This window comes from Podarcis bocagei (assembly GCF_964188305.1).
Source record: "Podarcis bocagei genome assembly, chromosome: 7".
Taxonomy (NCBI): domain Eukaryota; kingdom Metazoa; phylum Chordata; class Lepidosauria; order Squamata; family Lacertidae; genus Podarcis; species Podarcis bocagei.
Window position 1 is genome coordinate 17200270 of NC_138132.1, and position 25310 is coordinate 17225579.

General features: G+C 49.7%; 1 long non-coding RNA gene and 1 pseudogene across 2 annotated transcripts in view; both read left to right on the plus strand.

The window, feature by feature from the left end:
- The window catches only part of LOC308590124 (chemerin-like receptor 1 pseudogene), a 284026-nt pseudogene that overhangs the window by 87661 nt on the left and 171055 nt on the right, over window positions 1–25310 (plus strand). The window lies entirely within an intron of this gene.
- LOC308590169 lies at window positions 16403–24521 on the plus strand. Its single transcript, XR_014009697.1, has 3 exons — window positions 16403–16439; window positions 22125–22208; window positions 24357–24521. It is a non-coding gene; the product is annotated as an uncharacterized lncRNA (long non-coding RNA).

Below are 25310 nucleotides of genomic sequence, written 5' to 3' on the forward strand. Positions count from 1 at the left end.
AGAATGTAGAATGGTTTGGTAGTGTTTTGTGTGCCGCTTACGTGCTACTTGCTAAAATGTACTGGCAGTTTTCATCCTGCACCAGTGGTTCTTCTCCGACTGTGGCAATGTTCCGTCTAGTCTGCACAGTGGATCTGCCATCCATTGTTGAACCAGCCCCATTCGATGAATAAAATGCAAGCAACAAAATAATTTATAAACGAAATGTGTGCACATATGTGTGCGCTTATGTATTGATAATGAACTCTGCGTGTGTCTCACTGAATGCATGCCAAACAGAATTATACAACATCTTCAGCTGCTCTGGTGCTGCACTGACGAGAGGAGAACATTGCAAATGACCTCAGAGGTCCAAACACGGCTCCTGATCCCAGCAACATTTACAGTTTCTTGCAGGCCCTATGATAGCTTCAATTCCCTAACAACCTGGTAATCTTGAAAACAGGCCTGAAGCAAAAACAACTGGAGGACATCATGTTGTCTACCTCTACTCTAATGACTACTCCAGGCTGGCTCACAAACTACCTGCAAGCAACCCAAATTACTTCTAGGTCAGGGCTTCTTGTTTTTGTTTTTTTTACGGATCACTTGAAAATTTTCTGGGGTCTTTGTAGACCATCTAATAAACTGTTCTTCCCACCCCCCATTGAAAGCACAGGCATTGCTCATTTTTTAAAAAATATTTTTTTTGGACAATTTATATACCACGTCAGTTTAAACTCTAAGCAGTTTACAACTTTGTTAAAACATCTTAAATAAACAGCAAATAAAAAATATACCAGAGCATTTTTACAACGTACAGAACACATTTAGCAACAGTTTTTTAAACAAGCACAACCATATCGGATTTACCTTATCTTTACAGAAGCCGTCCCGGTTTCTGATTTGATCGCAGAGTGTCCCGCTTTTCCTTAGGACGTCCCTATTTTCAACAGAGAAGTGTTGGAGGGCATTATACAACTCCTGAGCCAAGGAGATAAGTAACTACACAAGCTTTAGAAGACATCTGAAGGCAGTCCTATATACCGGTAGGTAAGGATTTTTTTTTTTAATGTTTAATGTTTTATTATGTTTTTATGTTTTATGTTGTTAGTTGTCCAGAGTGGCTGGGGGAACCCAGTCAGATGGGTGAGGAATGATGATGATGCTCATGATCATGATGGAACAGGACATTCCTATTTTCATCAGAGAAATGTTGGGGGATATGCCTATAGAATGATGCCTGTAGACGCTACAGAAGCAAAATTGTGAATGTCAAGGTTACCATGGAAACAGAATCTGGAGTAAACTACATTCACACTGGTAGTTGAATAAAAACCATCTTTTATTTATGATGAGAGTTATAGGGTCATCCATATTACTTGTGGGGGCTGTCAGGGCAAAGAATAGAATGCAATATTAACCGACAAGGTAATAAGTAAAAGCATCAGCAAAACTCCTAAAATGCAGCACAAAAGTTATCTTTGCCTTTCTTTCTGTAGGCGGAAAAGCAGCATTTGCCACTCAGTAAAATAAAACACAGCTTTACACAAAGAGAGCCTAAGTTTCGCTTAAAAATACTAGTCATTGAAAAGGCCAGAATGAATCAAAAGGGCTTTCGCACTGCGCTAAAAAGACCATGAGGGAAGTGCCATGTTACTTTTTCTGAGGAGGCATTCTACAGCCATGCCACTACCAAGAAGGACCTCTCTCTCAGGGCCGGACTGCCCATGAGGGCGAAACAGCCAGCATTGGGTGGCAGAATATCCTGTTGCCTCCTGTTGTTTTTACAAGAGCCAGTGCATTGCAGTGGATATGTTATGTACTGAGTTGAATAGGATCCAAAATGCAGTAGTCTGATTGGTCCTAGAACAATAGGATTCAGAATGCAGCAGTCTGATTGGTCCACAGGAGCCACCCAATCCAGCTCCAGATGGAAGTGAATCCGCAACCTGATTGGCCTACAGGAAAATCCCGGAATTAGCCAATCACGTGGGGCCCATTGTGTAAATAATGTATATAAAGCAGACATTCTGGGGGAACTTCCATTCCTCCTCACCACTATGAGCTGAATAAAGAGCATGAAATCCACTCTCGACTCCAAGTATATTTCAGGATAGCAATTTGGATGGGCACCTCGGAGACCAGGGTTTGAATCCCCACTCTGCCATGAAGTTCACTGGGTAACCTTGAGCCAGTCACTGCCTCTCAGCCTTACCTACCTTACAGGGCTGTTGCAAGGATAAAATGGAGGAGAGGAACCAGGTATGCCTCACGGAGGTCCTTGCAGGAAAGGTGGGGTATGAATATAATCATAATATTCCCCCGAAAGGCGATCAAGGAAACCTCGTATTCTGCCCTGAACTCCTTGAAGGAAAGGTAGGAGCAAACATTCTGCATGTGTGCCGTAAATTTAAAGCACATAACACCCTCTCACAAAAATCCTGGGAACTGTAGTCCACCCAACAGCACCCTTAAACTACAGTTCCCATGATTTGGGGGGTGGAGAGTCATATGCTTTAAACCTATGGCACAGCAGCGTAACTAATTGCTTAGGTGCCCAGGAAGGTGGGGTGAGCCATGGCAGGGTGCACCACTGAGCTTGTTTGCAGTCTATCTGCCACCTTCCCCTCTTCTGTAGGGCGGCTGAGGGGAAGGCGGTGGGCAGACGCAAGCCCCACGCTGCCCTTTTGGGCAGCGTGGAGCCTGCAGGCGCCCAAGCCACTGCATCACACCCAGGAGAGATGTGTGGCACGGGCGCACTGCAGGCCCCACAGTGTGGTGCCCAGTACACCTCCTGCCCCCCAAGCTACACCTCTGCTATGGCATGTAAAGGTAAAGATAAGGTAAAGGACCCCTGGATGGTTAAGTCCAGTCAAAGGTTTGCAGCGCTCATCTTGCTTTCAGGCCGAGGGAGCCGGCATTTGTCCACAGACAGCTTTCCGGGTCATGTGGCCAGCATGACTAAACCGCTTCTGGTGCAACAGAACACCGTGACAGAAACCAGAGCAGCGCATGGAAACACCGTTAACCTTCCTGCCACAGCAGTACCTATTTATCTACTCACAGTGGCGTGCTTTTAAACTGCTAGGTTGGCAGGAGCTAGGACAGAGCAACGGGAGCTCACCCTGTTGCAGGGATTCGAACCGCTGACCTGATTGGCAAGCCCAAGAGGCTCAGTGGTTTAGACCACAGCGCCACCCTTTTAACCTGTATCTTTACCTTTGCTATGGCATGTATTCACACGGAAAGCACGAGATTAACTTTCCTTTTTGAGGCAATGCTTAGGCAAGCACACCTTGGCAACAGCATCAATCAACTCAGGGCTATTTTGCCTGAACTTGGGGTTGAGGGTCATTTGCGGGGAAACACGCGCACAGGCTTATTGAGTTGTGTGCAGGAAGTTACTGTGCACTCATGCCTCATTTTGGTTTTCTCATCCCCAGATGGCCCCCTTCTTCTTCCAGCCAGACTAGTATAGCCTTGTGGGCTGGAACTTCTCCATACCCATTTTTTGTTCTAGCTTCTGCCTTCTTTCTCAACACAGGAAACAGCACATCAGAGGACGGTCCCCTGCAGTGTGCAATTGGCTGCATTTCCATACAAATATATAGGGCTTTTCATCTTCTGCTTCCCTCCCCTCTCTCCCCTGCCTACTTATAATTCTCCACAGATGGGTTATCTGGTGCAGAATTTGAATGCCAGTGAAACTCAGCTTGTAGGCTGTCTTGTTTTCCCCTTTTCACTGTTATCTGATTGCTGCTGCAGAAATGGACGGGGCTGACATATATTAGGCGCACTGGAGGAAAAATAGGAGCTATATAATTTATGAGGGTTTGAAACACACACACACACACAAAAAGCTGGGCAACCTTTGCAAATTATTGGATCGGTCTGGAGGAGACAGTAGATCTGGATCTGCTGGCTGATTTGCAAGTAGATCAGCAAGGATTTCTTACGCTAGCTTGTTTAACAGTGGTAACAACAAAAGGACTCTCCTCCATCAGCCCAACACTCTGTGATGTTGCATTTATATCCTTTTGCTCCAAGGAGCTCAAGGCAGTGCACATGGTTCTGTCCATCCTTATTTACCGTATTTTTTGCACCATAACACTCACTTTTTTCCTCCTAGAAAGTAAGGGGAAATGTCTGTGCGTGTTATGGAGGAAATGCCTACGAGTGGCATGCCTATGGATTTTCCTCCTCTAAAAACTACGTGCGTGCTATGGCGGGGTTCGTGTTATAGAGCGAAAAATACGGTAATCAGTACAACAACCCTTTGAGGTAGGTTAGGCTGAGAGGAACTGACTGGTCCAAGGTCACCCAATGAGCTTCATGGCCAAGTGGGGATTTGAACCCTGGTCTCCCCGGTCCTAGTCTGGCATTCTAACCACTACACCACATGAGCTGACAAATTATACTGCTCAAGTGACGAATATGTTTGAGGAAGGGCTGTAGGTTGGTGGTAGAGCATCTCCTTTGCATGCCAGATTAAATCCTCAGCATCTTTGGGAATGACTATCTAGAACCCTGGAGTGCTGCTGCTGGTCAGGGTCGACAGTACTGATCTAGATGGACCAATGGCCTGGCTCAGGATAAGGCAGCTTCCTGTGTTGCTATGTCTGATGGGGGAAGGGCCATAGCTCAGGGACAGAGCATCTGTTTTGCATGCAGAAGATCCCAGGTTCAATCCCCAACAGCTCCAGGTAGGGACTGGGAGCCACTCTGTCTAAAATCCTGTAGAGGCACTGCCGGCCAGTGTAGACGATACTGAGCTATATGGACCAATTGCCAACCTAGCGGTTTGAAAGCATACCAGCGCAAGTAGATAAATAGGTACTGCTGTGGCGGGAAGGTAAATGGCATTTCAATGCTCTCTGGCTCCCCGTTCCGCCAGAAGTGGTTTAGTCATGACCTGGAAAGCTGTCTGTGGACAAACACCAGTTCCCTCAGCCTGAAATTTGGCTGGACTTAACCATTCAAGGGGCCTTTACCTTTACCTTACCTATATGGACCAGTGGTCTGGCATAATAATGTTCCTATGGAGTAACCAGAAGGGGATTTTTGTGAAGAAGAACTGTCAGCTCCATTCTGTTCTTGAACTCAGAAAAAAATTCTTTATTTCTGAGTGTATGACTTTTGCGCCAGGCTCTAGGGCTGGGCGATATCTGGTTTTCAACATTGTGATATACCAAAATACCAATATATCACAATGCCTGAAATAAGGATGGAGCTATACAGAGACATTGGCTGGCTTCACAGTTTTTCCCCTATTGTGATTTTTGCATAGCACGCGCGCGCGCGCACACGCACACACACACACACACACACACACACACACACACACAGCATGATTTGTGATCTATTGCCAGGTCAAAAATTATGAAGCCAATATCACAATATGGACTTTAAACCAGTTTTGAACAATATAGTGATATATTGTGCAGCCCTACCAGGCTAGTAAAAAATCTGAAGGAGATCTTGCAAGCCTGAAATCTGTCCATTCCTGTATTTAGGCAATGGTCTAATGTTATTTCCACTTAATGGTCTTATGCCCTCCACCTTCTCTTTAGGTGGCAATGTGTGTATCTTCATGTATTTCAAAATGCTCCAAAGTCCTGATGGCACCACTGCAAATGGTATTGACCTCAATGCGTGCTTAATCTTTTATACAATGAGGAATGGTTATATGGATATTATTATTGCACATGATAAGAATGAGTCCTGTGTGGCATCTTTAAGACTAAGAGATGCATTGCAGCATAAGCTTTTGCAGACTAGAGCCTAATTAATCATCCATGGTTGGCAAATGTTTATTCACATAAGCATTTGTCAGGGGTTTAGGAGCAGAGGCAAGGCCAAGGGAGGAAACAGAGAGCGAAGGGGAGGAGGCAGAAGAAAAGATGAGTGATGACGACGACCCGAGATCTCCTAGTCTTTCCAGTGAATCAGAGGATTCACAGAAAGGAGCACCAGTGGCCAGGGCAAAGGGGGAGTCTAGGGGGGCACCCCAGGAAGATAGAGCCAGAGGGGACTCAGGGGAGAGCAGTTGGAAATCGGGACCAGCGTCACCGCCAGGGAGCAGGGAAGAAGGAGGGAGCCAGGGGGCAAGCGCTGGCAGCTCACCACAGGAGGGAGGGCATGAGTCAGGAGTGGCCACACCTCCATCGGGGAGCGAAGAAACGGTTAAGAGGAAAGTGGAAGGCTGGGCGCGCGCGCCAAGTTCAAATGCAGAGGAAGGCGGCGCAGTAAGCAGCCCGGAAAGGGAACCAGGTCCTAAAGCCCGGCGCAAGGAGGCAGGAGGGTCCGGGTCAGCGTCAGAAGAATCCAGGAAGGAAGAAACCCCGGGGGGTAGAGGGACCCAGAGGAGGACAGTCAGGCGGAAAAGGTGGAGCAGGGCTAGGATATTAAGTTGGTGCACAAGGGGCGGAGACTCAGACGGAGCTTCGCCGATCTAGCCATTAGACGTAGAGTTGCAAGTAGCAGCTTGAGAATGGAAACTGTAACTCAATAAAGACTTTTACTTAATGACCGCTGGCTAGCGTGATCCTCTGTGAGCTAGGATCTTGAAGCAGCTCTGACAGTAAGCTCCGTCTCCCAAAAATTGTGGGCATCTACAGCCTCGAGGAGAGGAGAGAAGCAGGTGCCTACTAGCTAGCTCACAAACGGCAGACAACATGACGGCTGAGCAGCAGATAGAGGAACTCAGAAAAGCAGTGTCACAACTGACTGCCGAGGCTCTCGCATCCAGGAAGAGAGAGGAGGAGGCAGCTGCCGCCTGCAGGGATCTCCAGGTCAGGTTAGACGTGCTGACAAAGCAGACACCCCGGCAGGAGGGAATTGGGTTGGCGAGACGAACAGGCGGGCTGGTCTCTCACTTCGATGGGAACCTGCAACAGTATCCCAACTTTAGAGCAGACGTACTGTGCGCACTGCAACTGCTGCATAAAGACTTTAGAGATGAGCAAGAGAGAGTGGGATTCATCATGTCTCATTTGCATGGGGATGCTAAAGCATGGCTACGCAATTTATGGAGAGATAAGGATCCGGCGCTCCAGAATGCAGATGCCTTTATTAAAGCGATGGATGGGTGTTTTTTATCAAGCATTGACGTGGATCTTGCCCGGAAGGAGGTGCATGGGCTAAGACAAGGGAGGGCCAGCGTCAGGCAGTACCATGCCCGCTTTTTCGCCTTGGTCAGTGCCCTGGAGTGGGACAGAGATTCGGCCCCTGTAAGAGACCTCTTTTGGGAGGGGTTGCACAGCTCGATTAAAGATGAGATCGCGAGGGGGGAGAGACCCCGAACCACCCAGGAGGTCGTTCAGAGGGCACTGGCAGTGGGGGTGAGGCTGGAAGAACGCCCGTGGAGCAGGGACGAAGGGCGTGGAGGGCGCGAACCAGCCAGGGGCCCCTCCTTCCTTCCCAGAGAAGCAGCGCGGGCGCAATCCACGCCTCCGCCAGGAGGAGGAGCCGAACCTATGGAGGTTGGAGGTGCAAGGGCTCAGTCAGCAACCAGAGCCCTAGCACCGGCAGCAGTGAAAGCGAAGCCTCCTAGAGGGAACAGGAAGTGTTACGTCTGTGGGGAGCCAGGGCATATGGCGAAAGAGTGTCCCCAGAGGCTCCACAAGCTCACTGCAGCCTCGGCAATGGTGACTGCAGCAACGCAGCAAGGAGGAACACAGCAGGGAAACGAAGCAGTCTGGCTGGAGGAAGAGGCCCTGGGGCCCAGCCAGACGTGTTAGTGCCGCAGTCCCCAGAGATTTTACAGCCCGTGAACCCCCTCCCGCCCAAACCAGTGGTGAGGCTCACCGCATCTCTCCAGCTGCCCAATGGAATCACCATGGACGTGCCCATCACAGTGGACTCGGGCAGCAACGCGGACTTTATAGGGCAGGACTTTGTCGACAAGCACGCTATACAGTTGCTGCCGGCCACACTGCCCCTGCAGGTTGTCACGGTGGATGGCAGGGAGTTGCTAGGGGGGCAAGTGGTGAAGCAGACGCCGCCAATGGCGATGCGACTTGGGAATCACAAAGAAATCATCAGCTTCAATGTCACTCAACTATCGGATACGCCCATTGTATTGGGAATGAGTTGGCTGGACAAGCACAGCCCAACGCTGGCTTGGTACCAGAGGCAGCTGGTCTTCGGCTCTTCCTTTTGTGCTGAACACTGCATCGTGCACCGGCAGGAAGGAGAGGAAGAGGAGTCACAGCTGCTGCTAGGCACGCTGCAAGCGATTCCCCACAAGTACGCAGAATTTTTGGAAGTTTTCTGCGAGAAGGAGGCGGACAGGCTACCCCCTCACAGACCATATGACTGCAAAATTGACCTGCTGCCGGGGGCGGCGCTGCCTAAAGGGAAACTGTATTCCATGTCGGAGGACGAGCTGCAGGAACTCAAAGAGTTCATCGATCATAATTTGGAGCGCGGTTTCATCCGAGAGTCCAAGGCAGCGGGGGGCAGTCCTGTATTCTTTGTTAAAAAGCGAGACACGCCCCAAAAAAGACTGGTCGTGGACTATCGCATTTTAAACAGTGTGACCAAGCCGTCGGACTTCCCCATGCCCCGAATCGACGACCTCCTGGCGAAGGTGCGGAAGGGAAAAGTGTTCACCAAATTAGACCTGCGAGGGGCGTACAACCTCATTCGCATGCGGGAGGGAGATGAGTGGAAGACGGCCATGTTCACGCCACTGGGTACCTACGAATACAGAGTTATGCCTTTTGGACTGCAAAATGGCTCCCACGTTTTTCAAGCTTTCATGCATCACGTGTTGGCGGGACTTCTCTACAAGACGTGCGTCTGTTTCTTAGATGACATCCTGATCTTTTCGGAATCGCAGCAGGAGCATGACAGGCACGTCAAGGAAGTGCTGACCAGACTAAAGCAACATAGGCTCTACGCCAAGCTGGAGAAGTGCCAATTCGACGTGACGGAGGTGGATTTTCTGGGCTACAAGTTGTCTGACAAGGGGCTCGCCATGGACAGCGCCAAGGTTCGAGCGGTATTGGACTGGAAGAGCCCACGCAACCGGAAAGAGGTCCAAAGGTTTGTCGGCTTTGCGAACTTCTATCGCAAGTTTATCAAGGGCTTCGCTATGCAGACAGCGGCCATCACAGACACGCTTAGCTCCAAGAAAAAGAAGTTCGTTTGGACAGAGGAGGCGGAGCAGTCCTTTCAGGCACTCAAGCGTCTCTTCGCGTCGGAAGAGCAGCTGCTTCACGTCAACCCCAGCAGGCCGATGAGGGTGGAGACAGACGCCTCGGACAGAGCCGTGGGGGCGGTCCTGCTGCAAAAGGACCAGCAGGGGGTGTGGCGACCGGGAGCGTTTTACTCCAGGAAGCTCAGCAAGTCCGAGCAGAACTACACCATCTGGGACAGGGAGTTGCTGGCCATTCATGCAGCGTTCAAAGCGTGGAGGCACTTCCTGATCGGCGCCAAGCACACGGTGCAGGTTTGCACGGACCACAAGAATCTGGAGCACTGGCGCACGGCACAATTCCTAAACCAGAGGCAGATACGCTGGGCTGAGTTTTTTGCGAACTTCGACTTCCGCATAGAGTATGTCCCGGGGGACACTAACATCATGGCGGACGCCCTCTCCCGTAAGCCACAGTATCTGGAGGACGCAACGCCAGCAGCAGCCATGCACATCTTCGCACCAACAGTATGGGCGTGCGCCGCGGCCACCGTGGACCTGGAGGCGGTGCGACGAGCATTGCAGGATGACTCCTTCGCGCAAGCAAAGATGGCAGAGGTGCAAAGGGGCAAGGCTGTGGCCGACGGTTTCCAGCTACGAGATGGATTGCTCATCCGTAAAGGGGCCATCTACGTGCCGGGAGACGACCTTCGCGCCAAGGTGCTGCAGCAGCTGCACGACGCACCCACGGCCGGGCACTTTGGCAAGGAGAAGACGGTGGAATTAGTAGCCAGGGATTTCTGGTGGCCTGGAATGAGAGGGGAGGTCGCAGACTACGTGGCGAGGTGTGACACCTGCCAGAGGGCCAAACCAGTGCACAGACCGCCGGCCGGACTGTTGGAACCGCTGCAAACTCCGGTCGAACCTTGGGAAAGGGTGGCTCTGGACTTTGTCACGGATCTGCCCAGCTCGAGGGGCAAGACGGCAGTGCTGGTGGTGGTGGACCTGTTTTCCAAGATGGCCCATTTCATTCCGTGTGCTAAGGTGGCCACGGCGGAGCAAACCGCCAAACTGTTCATAGACCACGTGTTCAAGGTTCACGGTCTGCCACGGTCTATTCTGTCCGACCGCGGGCGGCAGTTCATCTCGAATTTCTGGCAGAAGCTGATGGGCTTCCTAAACGTCAAGATCAACCTGGCGTCGGCGAGGCACCCGCAGACCAACGGGCAAGCGGAGCGGGTCAATGCCATCATGCAGCAGTACCTGAGATGCTATGCGAATCAACAGCCTGCGACGTGGGTGGATTACCTGCCGCTTGCCGAGTTCGCCTACAACAACACGAAGCACGTGTCCACGGGGGTCACGCCGTTCTTCGCCAACAACGGGAGGCACCCCAGAACCTTCCCGGGACTGGAAAGAATGGGGGAGGGGGAGCCGCAGACGGCAGATGCGTTCGCGTCGGAGCTGCAGGAAGTCCACGATCAGCTGAGGCGCCACCTGGAGCTGGCCAAACACGCATACAAGGTACAAGCGGACAGACACAGAAGGGTTGGCGAAGAGCTCCACGTGGGAGACTGGGTCTGGTTAGCAGCCCACGCAGTGCCGGCCAGGTCGTTGGCCAAGAAGAAACTAGGGCATAAACAACTGGGGCCCTACCAAGTCGAAGAGCAGGTCAACCCGGTAGCTTTCAGACTGGCACTTCCGGAGGGTTCCAGAATGCATCCGGTGTTCCACAGATCGGTGCTCACTCCCTACAAGGCACCGCACAGGTTCCAGGAACCAGGAACGGCGCCGAGTCCGGTCAGAGACAGAACAGGGCACGCGGGAGTGGCACAGAAGGAGCGCATCAACGAAGTCACGGAGATTTTGGACTCCAGATGGGGGGAAGAGGGGGTAGAATACTTTCTCGCCAAGGAGGGCACCCCGGCCAGTGCGAACAGCTGGGTGCCGGGCTACGCCTTGGACGAACCTCTACTCAAAGACGAGTTTCATGCCCTCTTCCCACATAGACCTATGCCAGCAGACTTTTTCGACGACTGGCTTTTCACGCCAACGCTTTCTGCCAGCACGTTCCGGGGGTTTGACTCGGACGAGGACCCGATACGAGACGCCCGTTCCCCGGAGGGGTCACCCTCGGGATCTGCCTCAGAACCCTCGTATTGGTGGGACGATAGACCAGAGGAGCAGTGGCGCAGGAAGTGGCAGGAAGGTCCAGGACGAGCAACGCCGCCAGGAGGAAGTGAGGGAGAAACGGACATGGACGTTTTCGGGGACGACCCTGGTTTCGAGCACGGCGGCACAGAGATGGAAGCGGAGGTGACCGTCGTCGACGAGAGCAGGGAGGAAGACCCGAGAGACTTCAGATGGAGGCCCGCCACGGGAAGCGAACGATATCCGACGTTCGTCCCTTTGCAACAGCAGCACCCAGCTCCAGCACCGGAAGGAGGGGAGGGGGGAATGGGGGGCTTCGAGGGGGGGATGGATGTCAGGGGTTTAGGAGCAGAGGCAAGGCCAAGGGAGGAAACAGAGAGCGAAGGGGAGGAGGCAGAAGAAAAGATGAGTGATGACGACGACCCGAGATCTCCTAGTCTTTCCAGTGAATCAGAGGATTCACAGAAAGGAGCACCAGTGGCCAGGGCAAAGGGGGAGTCTAGGGGGGCACCCCAGGAAGATAGAGCCAGAGGGGACTCAGGGGAGAGCAGTTGGAAATCGGGACCAGCGTCACCACCAGGGAGCAGGGAAGAAGGAGGGAGCCAGGGGGCAAGCGCTGGCAGCTCACCACAGGAGGGAGGGCATGAGTCAGGAGTGGCCACACCTCCATCGGGGAGCGAAGAAACGGTTAAGAGGAAAGTGGAAGGCTGGGCGCGCGCGCCAAGTTCAAATGCAGAGGAAGGCGGCGCAGTAAGCAGCCCGGAAAGGGAACCAGGTCCTAAAGCCCGGCGCAAGGAGGCAGGAGGGTCCGGGTCAGCGTCAGAAGAATCCAGGAAGGAAGAAACCCCGGGGGGTAGAGGGACCCAGAGGAGGACAGTCAGGCGGAAAAGGTGGAGCAGGGCTAGGATATTAAGTTGGTGCACAAGGGGCGGAGACTCAGACGGAGCTTCGCCGATCTAGCCATTAGACGTAGAGTTGCAAGTAGCAGCTTGAGAATGGAAACTGTAACTCAATAAAGACTTTTACTTAATGACCGCTGGCTAGCGTGATCCTCTGTGAGCTAGGATCTTGAAGCAGCTCTGACAGCATTATTTATCATTTAGTTATTTGCTTAATGCATTTTATTCCATTATTTCAGTGCCTGCCCCCAAGAAAAGTCTTGCAAAGCCGTTCACAAATGACATTGATAAGATAGCTCTTGCCTTCAAGCTTACAATCTTAAAGGACATGACATAAAAGAAAAAAAGGATTGGGAGGAAGGAGGAAGAACTCAAACTCAGGCACTATTCCTTAAATTGCAGAGTTTTTGTACAGTGGTACCTTGGGCTACATACGCTTCAGGTTACAGACTCCGCTAACCCAGAAATAGTACCTCGGGTTAAGAACTTTGCTTCAGGATGAGAACAGAAATTTTACTCCGGCGGCGCAGCAGCAGGAGGAGGCCCCATTAGCTAAAGTGGTGCTTCAGGTTAAGAACAGTTTCAGGTTAAGTACGGACCTCTGGAACGAATTAAGTACTTAACCTGAGGTACCACTGTAACGACCAGCTGAAAAGAAGAGGCGGGACCAAACATTGCTGGTCTTTCATCTTAGCTGACGGAAAAGCCCTGCAATTCAATCTCTTCGGGGTCATACTGGAATGGGGATGCTAGTATCATGAATGGTGATGAAACCTAAGAAGAAGAGTTCATGGCAGTTTGCATATAAGATTAACACACTGGCCAGTCATCGAAGCAAAAATTGATGACGATTCACTTCTCCCTAGCTTGTTGTGCTAATAATTTAACTGTGAGCAAAAAAGTCCCCAGTTCCATTTTTTCTCCAGTTATAAATACATTCTGTGCAGCAGTCCGTTACCCATCAGCCCTCAGCTCAGCGGTATAAAGGGAACAAAACAGACTTCTCTTCTAATATAGGGAAGTTCATATATAGTTCCTATATTGCAAGTAAGGGTTGCTGCTAAGGATATTGTTAGGAGTGTTTTGGGCGTGGGTTCAGCTGAATGCCTGGGCCACCTTCCAGTTGTTGTCATAGCCAAGCTAGTTTCCTGGTGAAGTGATAACCTAGGTAATGGACCACTAAGGGAACAAAGGAAGGGGCTCTGTGCGAGACAGAAATAGGGTAGCCCCCCCCCAATTGCAGGTAGGACAAAAGGTGAGAGTTGAGAATTGAGTGATGTGAGCTAGAAGCAGAAAAGCAACAGGCTGGCAAGCCAGAGAATCAGAGCAATGTTTGGTTTCTGATTGAATCCAAGACTGCAGCTATGGGGAAAACCGGACTCTCTTGGGGTTTTATGCTGTGAGCCCCTCCACTGTAGGCTCAGGCTATATATATGCTAGGGTTGCCATGTGTCCTCTTATTCCAGGACACATCCTCTTTTTCAGGGGTAAAATTTCTGTCTGGGTGGATTTTTAATATTTGCCAAAATGTCTCCGGCTTTCCTTTCTGGATGAGACATAGACATAACTAGTGGTTGAAGACTTGCCTTTCTCCAGTCCCCTCCCTCAGCAATATATCACAGCTTCTATATCCTATATATAGCAGGGGTATTTAAAATGAGAGTCGTCATGGCTTCCTCTTTTTTGCTCTTCAGAATATGGCAGCCCTAAAAACCATCTATCATAAAGACACTGCAGTTTCCGCTGTGCCTCATTCCAAAGGAAACATGAACCCCGAATAAGCACCCAGAACCCCAGGAATCTCGCCCCGCTCGGTGGTTGCGCATCAATGTGATAACATGCACAAAAACTTCATAATCCATGACTCAGCACTTTATACAGTGGCTAAGACTGCACTTCTAAACACAGTTCCTAGTAAGAAGTGTCTTACTTCTGCGTAAACATGTCTCAGATTGCTTTGAGTTATTGCTGATTATCCAAAAATCCAAACTCTGCAAAAACCTGAAATATTTTGCATTAAGACAAAAGCATGCAATCTGATTCCTTTCATGGAAAGGACCCTTCATTGGTCTATAGTTCTCTATCCTAGGATGATGTAACATCCAGTCAGGTGAGGTGGGAAAAAGCCCACCTGTTTGTCTCTATGGCAACAGGGCAACCTGTTTGGATATGTAAATGGCTGTACTTAACTGGCCAGCTCACACCATTATCTTACAAAAAGACTAATGTGAGTGGTATAGCAGGTTTCCTCTTAAAGATTTTAACTTTGGAAGGGACCCATGGGGATCATACAGGCAGACCCCTGAAATCTACAATACTATTTTCTTCTGTAAAATGTTGGAGGCTATGGACAACTGACTATCAAATCTGCATTCTGGATGCAAATCTACACTAAAATGTCCCCTTCAGCCATTGATTTCCAAGCTCTTTATCTCTGTTGATCAAAGCAGCTCTTGCTTAATGAGGCTACTTTCTCCCTCAATCGTCCCATCTTACAGTCACTGTCACCACCTTCCCCACAAAGGGGAAGAGAAAATCTAATTTGAATAACCAACCAAGTTGCTGAAATCCCTCACATTGACGTTTTTCACACCACAAACAAGACGGTTCCCAGAGGAACATCTGTTTGAGGAACCGAGAATTCAGCGATCGGCCTTACCTTTCTTTTGCACCCGAATAACTAACAGTATTCTTTACTAGGGTTGGCAAGCATCCGGGAATCCAGTTGTCTCTAGCAGTGTCTGGGTGGGAATCTGTAAAATGTCTGGGAAAATCTGGATGTATGGCAGCCCATGCCGCTTTTGCTGATGTTTCATAAAAATAGCTCTGGGGGCAGAACTAGAAAAAGCTCAACGACTTTGGCCAAAAATACCCCTGCTTGAAATATGGCAACCCCAATTTTTACAAAAAGCAGAATGTTTATTTCCAGAATATGCAAGAAGCGGGGGAACCACTTCTGAGTGAGAGTGTTCTAGGTGTCTGATTTCCTTGCAACCTTATAAACACTATGTTTTTCTTTAAGTCAGGGGTGGAGGAAACTTTTCCAGCACAAGGGCCACCTTAACTTTTGGTTAGCCTTCTAAGGGCCACATGCCAGTGCTGAGTAGGGCCAGAGCTAAAGTGGTTGGAGCAACCAATGTATATTTTACCTTTGCACAACTAGGCTGGTTTCTACACTCACCCACATGCCAGCACGCAAGAGGCATTGTTGTGCATTCCAGCCAGGAAAACAGACCTAAGCAGGGTGCAAATCAAGGAGGGAGAGGGGTGTGGCCTGGGCAAAGGGGGTGTGGCTGAGGAGGGGCTTGGTGTGGGGAGAGTTCCAGGAGAGAACCAGAGAGGCATAGATGGCCTCATTTGGCCCCTGGGCTTGAGGTTGCCCACACCTGGCTTGGGATAGTGAAAGATGATTATTTATTTCTTATTAATTGCCTTCCGCAATAAAACAAAAAACACCCGAAGAAAACAATTAGAAAAAGCATGGAAAAGAACAGGAAGCAAATAGGAAAACAATAATATGGGTATGTAAGGGGCACTGGGGGAGGAAGAGGAGTGTAGGGGGAGCGCACTGCCCCTGGCAGCACAATCCCTGTGGTGTGCCATCGCGGCTGCCCCCCCGCCTGCGCTGGGCGCCACGCCCCCACAGGCGATGCGCGACATGCCCCCAGGACACGCGCCAGCCCCACCCCCGCCTGCTCTCTGCCCCCCCCCCCCGGTGCCAGAGCATGAAGCGGCGCCACTGGTAAGGGGTGCTAGTGTCTAAATCAGGTACCCCCAAACCCGGCCCTCCAGATGTTTTGGGACTACAATTCCCACTATCCCTGGCCACTGGTCCTGTTAGCTAAGGATGATGGGAGTTGTAGTCCCAAAACATCTGGAGGGCCGAGTTTGGGGATGCCTGGAAATCAATTGTTATCGCGCCTGGGGGCTCCTACCAGCAGGACCTGCTGAGCTGGGGACTGAGCACGAAGAAAGTTCATGCAACTGGAGTCCTGCCAGCCGGACCTCAGGTTTGCAACGGGCAGGTGGGTTTCAAGGTCACGCTCCTTGCTTTCAGTGAAACTGGTGCAGTTTTAAAAACGGAAGGCAAAACAAAACACCTTTCTCTGTAAGGAACTTTGCCCTGTGCTCAATTTGCAAATAAAACAGGAACTGAACCAAGCAAAAGGGATTACTGTCAGAAAGAGCATCATAAGCCTACTGGAGTCTCTCTCTCTTGTCTCTTGTCCCTTGCAAGCAGATGCCCCTGGAATGTTCAAGCTGTCCAGGTAAGTGGTTTGTTTGTTTCATTTACAGCTCACCTTTTCCTCCAAGGAGCTCAAGATGGCATACATGGTTCCCCCCTCCCCTTTTCATCCCCTCAACAACCCTGAGAGGTAGATGAGGTTGAGAGGCAGCGCCTGAGCACTGTCCCCCAGTGAGCTTTGTGGCTGAGTGGGGACTTGAACCCCTGTTCGCTGGGTTCCTAATAATCTGGCACTCTAACCACTGCCTGCCCTGTGGAATGCCCTCCCGTCAGATGTCAATGAGATAAATAACTGTGCAACTTTTAGAAGACCCCTGAAGGCAGCCCTGCATGGGGAAGTTCTGAACCTTGGGTGTTTTGTTACATTTTTATAACTGGGTAACAATTGGCAGAGCAGACTACAAGGTGCAATGGTGCCACCCCAAATTCCTACCTCGACTGGAAGGGGATTTGGGCAGGTGAAGGAGCAGCAGGGTCTCCTCTCTCGTTTGCATTCAGAGTTAGGGATGTCATGGTCTGCCCAACCCCATCTTTTTCAACCCATCCAAATTTCAGCCCCACATATCTGAAGAAGCAGATATGTCACCTTCACCCAGACCATTGGTTGTGTGGGCATTTTCTTGCCTGTTGCATTGCTGTTCTTCCTGCTGTTTTGATACTGTCTTTATCGGTTAGTTTCGTGGTTTTGCTTCATGATGCCAATATGCCTCATGCCTGTTTTAGTTGTGGCACTTTTGAATTCTGCTCTGGCAGTGCTTTTTCTCTGGCTGTACTCAGTACTGACACCTTTTTTTCCCCTAGAAAAAAAAACCTCCACTGGTTAAAAATGTGGCACTGACCGTAACATCTTCATGGTGAGTACCAGTACTGTTTTTCCCCCAGAAGAAAAGCGCTGTTCTGGGACCGTTCAGTGAAGGTCAGATTTAAGATGGGCCAGCAGGGGTGGGTGGGGGAATTCCTTAATCCATCCAAGTCAGAAGTGATGGTAAGGAATATGCTGAGTCATGTGTAGAAGGTAAAGGTAAAGGTAAAGAGACCATTAGGTTCAGTCGTGACCGACTCTGGGGTTGAGGCGCTCATCTCGCTTTACTGGCCGAGGGATCCGGCGTACAGCTTCCGAGTCATGTGGCCAGCATGACTAAGCCGCTTCTGGTGAACCAGAGCAGCGCACGGAAACACCGTTTACCTACCTGCCGGAACGGTACCTATTTATCTACTTGCACTTTGACGTGCTTTCGAACTGCTAGGTTGGGTGGAGCAGGGACCGAGCAACGGGAGCTCACCCCGTCGCAGGGATTCGAACCACCGACCTTCTGATCGGCAAGCCCTAGGCTCTGTGGTTTAACTCACAGTGCCACCCACGTCCCGTGTAGAAGGTGACACCCTGCAAACGTCTGACTGGTCCCCACTCCTGGACATCATGTGGATTGGAATGAAGAATTAGCAGGCATGAGCTTAGAAGTTAGGCTGTCCCCATCGTGTGAAGCTGGCGGCAGACAGTTGTCATCCTGGGCCTGAGAGGCCTCAGACGCATGCTGGGTCTTCGTAATCACAACGTATTTTTCTCAGCGTTCACAGACTGGCCATTTAATTATCTGTTCTTGGATCTTTTCAGGTATTGACATCAAGCTGGCAGGTTGATAGTTACCTGTCTTCTTTTTCCCCTTTTTTGACGATGAGGACAACATTTGCCTGCCTCCAGTCTGCAGGGACCTCACTTGTTCTCTAAGAATTCTCAAAGATTATAGACAGAGGCTCTGAGAATATACCCACAAGCTCCTTTGGTTCCCTTGGGTGCAGCTCATAAGGCCCTGGAGATTTGAATTCTTTTAAAATAGCTCAGTGTTCACTTACTACCCCCTTTCCTATCTTGGGCTGCAGCTCCTTCCTTACATTGTTTATGCTGTTATTGCCAGGTTGGGTGCTGCTAACCCTCCAACATTTCTCTGATGAAAATAGGGACATCCCATTCCATAAGGAAAATTTTACTATTTATACCCCACACATCTTACTAGGTTGCCCCAGCCACTCTGGGCAGCTTCCAACACATATAAAAACATAACAAAACCTTAAACGTTAAAACAAACTTCCTTATACAGGATTGCCTTCAAACAGCTCGGGGGTTAGATAACTCCATGCCCTCCAACATTTCTCCAATGAAAATAGGGGCATTCTAAGGAAAAGCGGGTCATTCCGGGATCAAATCAGAAACCAGGATGACTTCTCTAAATCAGGGACGTCCTTGGAAAATAGGGACATTTGGAGGGTCTGGAAGGCAGATGCAAAGTACCGTATTTTTCGCTCTATAAGACGCACCAGACCACAAGACACACCTAGTTTTTGGAGGAGGAAAACAAGAAAAAATATATTCTGAATCTCAGAAGCCAGAACAGCAAGAAGGATCGCTATGCAGTGAAAGCAGCAATCCCTCTTGCTGTTCTGGCTTCTGGGATAGCTGCACAGCCTGCATTCGCTCCATAAGACGCACGCACATTTCCCCTTACTTTTTAGGAGGGAAAAAGTAAGTCTTATAGAGCAAAAAATACGGTAGGTGTTGAGCAGTTTCCTCTGTCGCCCAGCAGCATTTCTCTGTCTTCTCCACATTGAGGACCTACTAATTTGCTTGTTCTTCCTCTTTCTTCGAACATAGCCAAATAAACCTTTTAATACTATTTTTAACCTCTCTTGCAAGCCTGGCCTCATTCTGGACTTTTCCCCTCCTGACCTCCCTGCAGCTGTTGGCTGCTTCAGTATACTCTTCTTTCGTGATTCCCCCTTTCTTCTATTTCTTATACATGCCCTTCTTAAATCTCAGCTCCTTATGCATTACCTTTAAATCAGACTTGGACCAGACCGCCCTTCAAAGAGTGGACTGTGTAAAGGACACATGCTGACCCATTGGTGGACCACGGCACATGACCGGAAAGTTGGTCAACATTGGATGAGTCGTGGCTTCTCTTTATCCCTGTGTAGAAATCTCAAGGGTCACCTCACTGCTTTCCCCACAGTTGCCCACCCTGCTGTCTCAAGCAGGGGACTGCAGGTAGATCCAATTAGACCACCTCCAGTATTTGGACGCAGGGCTCTCTCTCGTGGGCTTGCTGAGCCAGGCCTGGTGGCCTTTGTTCTGAGCTTTGTCAGAGGCATTTTGAAGCAGCAAGAGCTGCATTATGAAACCAGATTTGAGACAGGATTTGCATGCCTATCTTGCAATTTCCATCCAGTCACCAGCCTTCCTCAATGGTCACACCATCCTTTCACCAAGGAAAGTCCAATCTGTGTGCAGACATGTTGCGCCATTGCCTCAAAACTGAATTTCCCACTTTCATCTTTGCCTTTAACTCATGTCTGGGGGCACATCTATGCTATCAGTTTAAAATTGTTTTAACCGCCCTGGTTTCCTCGAAGAAACCAGGTGACTGCAGTTTCCTAGGCTGGGTGTGTGGAGATAAGCAACTGCACCACAGCAATGCAATTCTCTGCACAGAGCTATGGTTCCCAAGAACCACAAGAGAGCCAGCGTGGTGTAGTGGCTAAGAGTGGTAGACTCGTAATCTGATGAACCGGGTTCACGTCTCCGCTCCTCCACATGCAGCTGCTGGGTGACCTTGGGCTAGGCACACTTCTCTCAGCCCCACTCACCTCACAGAGTGTTTGTTGTGGGGGAGGAAGGGAAAGGAGAATGTTAGCCACTTTGAGTCTCCTTAGGGTAGTGATGTCAAATCCAAACTCCTCCTCCTCCTCCTCCTCCTCCTCCTCCTCCTCCTCCTCTTCTTCTTCACAAGTGTAGCATGCCAAAATCCTTCTATGCTGTTTCTTTTCCACAACCAAGGCAAGTGGGATGGAATGGTTTTTCTTGCCTGCTTCGAAATGGGATTTGGACTATCCTGCCCCCTCTTTCCCTCCCACTCCCAGTTACATCTCCCCTCCTCCTGGGCCAGCCCACCCATAAGGTGGGGACAGGTAGGTGCCTTGGGCACAGGTGGCATCTCCCCTTGGGCACCTCGCCGCCTCTGCTGCTGGTGCAGAAATGGTTCCAGAAGCAGTGCCAGCTTTTGGCAAGATCTCGCTGGAAGCTGCCACCATGCAACCCAGGCAGGGGAGACTGTGGTGGTGGTGCCGGGGAGCCCACGGAGGCACTGCCTCTTTGGCTGCTGCCCCCCCCCAATTAGCATACCGTAGAGTTCTGGTGCTCTAAATTCAGGAGGTGGTTGCAGCTAGCAACCCACTGGACTAATCCATGGTGGATTTAATTCTGATGGTAAAGGTAGGGAACTTATATGCCCATTTAAGCTGTGGTTCACAGCAACTTGGATTCAGAGGCATGATGCCTTCGACAGTGGCAACTGAATATCTCCCATTGTGGCTAGTAGCCTTTGACAGCCCTCTCCTCCGTGAATTTGTCTAATTCTCTTTTAAAGCCATCTATGCTTACAGACAGGGTTCCTTCCTGTGGGAGTGCGTTCCATAGTTCTTTATGCACCACATTCTTTTATCTGCCCTGAATCTTCCAACATTCGGCTGCATTGGATGTTCCTGAATAATGGTGTTATGAGGGAGAGCTGTCCATTTATTCCCACCCCCTGCTTCCAGCTACTTGCTGCCTGGGGCACAAGCCTATGGCACATATTTGCATGTGGCAATTTGCATCTTGGGCTAGTCACACTTCTCTGAAGTCTCTCAGCCTCACTCACCTCACAGAGTGTTTGTTGTGGGGGGAGGAAGGGAAAGGAGATTGTGAGCCACTTTGGGACTCCTTAGGGTAGTGATAAAGCGGGATATCAAATCCAAAACTCTTCTTCTTCTTCTTGCATGTGCTCGGGGGTTTTTTATGGCTAGATGCCTCTGAGCCAACTGAGATGGCCAGTGCCTGGAGTTTCCCAAGCATGGCACTTTTGCAGTGTGTGTGTGTGTGTGTGTGTGGGTAAGCAAACCTTTTTAAAGGGTCAGAAGAACCAGGATTTGACAATGCCCAAATTTAGAGGGAAGAGCAATGGTGAAAGTGGCCAGGGTTACTGCATTGAATTTCATTTTCTTTACCCCCCCCAGCTTATTGCATTAATATTCCAATCCTCCCTCCGCAAAGAGTTTAAGGCTGGCAAACATGTTTCTCTGCTCTGACCTATTTTATCCTCACAACAACCCTCCGCTGTGGGTTAGGTAGAAAGACTGGCCTGAGAACAACCAGCAAACATCGTGGCTGAACAGGAGATTTGAACCAACATCCTAACCATGGGTAGGCAAACTAAGGCCCGGGGGCCAGATCCAGCCCAATCGCCTTCTAAATCTGGCCTGCGGACAGTCCGGGAATCAGTATGTTTTTACATGAGTAGAATGTGTCCTTTTATTTAAAATGCACCTCGGGGTTATTTGTGGGGCGCAGGAATTCATTCTTCTTCTTTTTTCAAAATATAGTAAGGCCCCCCACAAGGTCTAAGGGACAGAGTACTGGCTCCCTGCTGAAAAAGTTTACTGACCTCTTTCCTAACCAATACACCACAATGGGTTCTACTATATTTTATCTACCCAGAGTGAAGCTAATGTCAAGCTTCAGTTGTGATATCTTGAGATTTCAGATATGATAGAAGGGGGAAATGCCAGAGAAAGTCATCTCCCCCCACCTCCTCCTCCTGCTTGCAAAAGACGTTTTGCAGAGACTTCTGCTTTTCTGGTTCCTGTCTATTATTTCCCCTTCTGTGTTTAGCAGAATTCTCATCGAGGGTCAGGACCACAGGCGGAAAGACAGAGGCAACCAAGAGGTGCATCTCTCGCTGCAAGTCGAAACGGACAGGTCAGGAGAAATTCTGGGTCTGGACAGGGAATTGTAGTGTGTAACACCATACATTTAAAGCACATCCCCCCGCCCCCCCCAAATACTGTGAATGGTCCTTTTTTAAAAAAAGCTGCTCTGAATTGTAAGAGGCAAGCTACCATTCCTTGGGGCAGAAAATGTGCTTAAGATGTGTTTTAAAGGCGTGGTGCATACACCGTCCAAAATGTCTTAGTTGTCTTTACTTTGAACCCCACCCAAAGCGGTAAAGGTTCACAAGAAGAGGTTTAGTAAGCAGTTGTTTTGGAGGTTCTTTTGAGGGTTGGTGAGCAGAGCCAACCCTACTATTGGGCAGGGTGAGGGAGCTGCTTCAGGCGGAAAGCTCATTTAAGGTGTTGTGTCAAAATAACTTGCCTTGCTTTTGGTACTATGCATGTGTGTGTGTGTGTGCGCGCGCCATTTCCTGCTCTACCTCAAGCACCAAAATGTCTTGGGCTTGCCCTGGTTTTGAAGAAGGCTTTTTTCTCTCTCTTTCTCTCCCAATCTCAGAGAAAGGAGCAAAAGAGGCTGTTTTCCCCCAGGGTGACTATTGCAGAACAAAACACAGCCAAGAGTAGGAGGGTCCTGGGACGGGTCGTTCTCCTGTTTCTTGCATTTATTATGCAGGTGCAACAACACACAACAAAGAGCTCATCCAGACTAGCATTTGCACTGTGTTTCTAGGCTCAGGTCTTTGCTTTCAAGTTCCCTGCTGGAGCACTCCCCCTGGTTTCTCTCAGTGTCTCATTTCCCCAGTCTTTAGTTCTCCACATTTCCACATCATTGAGGGCTTATCCTCCCCTTCAAGCTGCTATTTGCCTCACAAGGGCGACAAATAGCAACCAGAGATCAGCAACCAGAGATGAGGAATGAGGAACAACATGGAGGGAGACAGAGGGAAGTAACATGGACGGGGACAGCTGCCTTTCCTTGATGATGCTGGGGTCCCCATCTATTTCAGGGGACCCTATCGACTGTTTTGAAACAGAGATCTCCTGGATCACATGTCATTTGGCCGTTGGATGAAGCGATCAGTTAAATATGAGCTCTTTGAATATGTCTAGAAGAAGAAGAAGAGTTTGGATTTGATATCCTGCTTTATCACTACCCGAAGGAGTCTCAAAGCAGCTAACATTCTCCTTTCCCTTCCTCCCCCACAACAAACACTCTGTGAGGTGAGTGGGGCTGAGAGACTTCAGAGATGTGTGACTGGCCCAAGGTCACCCAGCAGCTGCATGTGGAGGAGCGGAGATGCAAACCCAGTTCCCCAGATTACGAGTCTATCGCTCTTAACCACTACACCACACTGGAGATGTGTATGTTTAAAATGTTCGTTGGCATTGAAACTGTGCATCCTGACTGAATAGCTCCTGGATCCCGAACAGAATCAAGCTTTTCTGGGTGAATCTAGAATTGGTCCAGAGCTGGTCAGGGTAGCCCTGGATCACCCGGGAGGGGGGCAATTGTGTCCTTCTTCCTCTTCAGTCTTCTCCTTCTTCCTCACTCATTGCTGTCCAAAAAACACAAACAAGCAGATGCACTTGACTCTTCAGCTTGGATTCCACAGCGGCCTTCTCATCAGGGTGTGAGCTACCTCATGTGTTTGACTCCACTGGTGCCTGTGCAAAGCGACTGGCTCCACTCTGTGTGTGTGTGTGTGTGTGTGTGTGTGTGTGTGTGTGTACCAGTACGGAGACTCCCTCAGCTCTCCCACACCCCCTCATGAAAAAGCGTCCTGAGCTCATATGCTAGTAGAGGGCAGGATCAGAGAATCAGCTGGTCCGCCACTGGGCCTGGTGCCTGATGCCAGCTCCCCACAGAGCACATCCTTGGGGAATCCTGCCATTTTGCATTCTGTGGACATGACCAGCGTAGATGTCACTGAGACAGGAGCGCAAGCATGCTGGGAATGTTAGAAATGGGGAAACTGAGGCTGGGGCTGGTGGCCCTTGCGAGCCTGGCGTCTGAGCTCATGCTAGACTGTGGCATTGGAATGAGAGACTTTGTGGCTAATGTTGCTTCCACATTTTGATTCTTTCCGAAACTATGGGTTCTGAGTATCTTCCCTGCTTCAGCCAGCGCTGCTCACTTAGTGCCTCATGCTTCTCTTCTCTTCTTTCTTTGCCCCAGACCTCCAACCTCAGAAAGAAGCCTCCAGTTCAAAAAAGATGCCAAGAGGCAGAAGGACAATACAACTCATGAACCTTCCCTGGGGGATGAAGAACCCAGCCTCATCGATGGCAATGCTGACACTGTTGATCCTTGCCTTTCTCAAAGGTAGATCTGGTTCACGACAACACTGGGGAACCTTCAGCCTTTCCAGATATTGTTAGACTCTAGATGTTCTCGGCCCCAGCCAGCTCAGCCAACCCTCAAGGAAGATGGGAGCTGGAGTCCCTCAACTTCTGAAGGCTCACATTTTCTCCACCCTTGGTGTACAGAAATGTGAAAATGTGTTCTTCTGAGTGTTGCTTCCTAAGAGGGAAGGACCATGGCTGAGTTTGGAAACTGACTACTTGTGATGAAAGGGCTGGTGCCATGCTGTTTTTATTGTAGTATCTGTATATTTTAAAGTGTGTATTTGTGTGTATATAGCTGTAATGTTTAATTGTCTTTAATTATTGGGTTTTTAAAAATGTTTTTAGCTGTTCTTATTTTTATCTCTATGCCAACATGAGTCCCTGTCAGGAAAAAGGTGGGGAATGAATGAATGAAGAATTGCAAAAAACAACAACTCCAAGTTAAACCCGAGCATCTCCACAAACTGGGAGAGGTTCCTGTCTGGGACACTGGGAAGGCATGACCCATCAGAGTAAATCTAGATGGACCAGTGGATGGTCTCAGCATAAGGCAGCTTCTGATCAGGTCCAGGTTTTGGGTGGTCCTTGATGCATGCCCCTTCCTCACAGAGTCTCCCTCCTCACTGCAGGAGCCCCAGAGGGTTCTTATCATTGAGTCCCTACTGGGATAAGGGCTCTTGACAGACACCCAACGATGCCACCTCTTGAGGCCAGCCCTGCTTCCTATGTACCTCATAGGTTTTGCTCACTTCATGGTTTATTTTAAGAGTGGAGAATTTGAAAA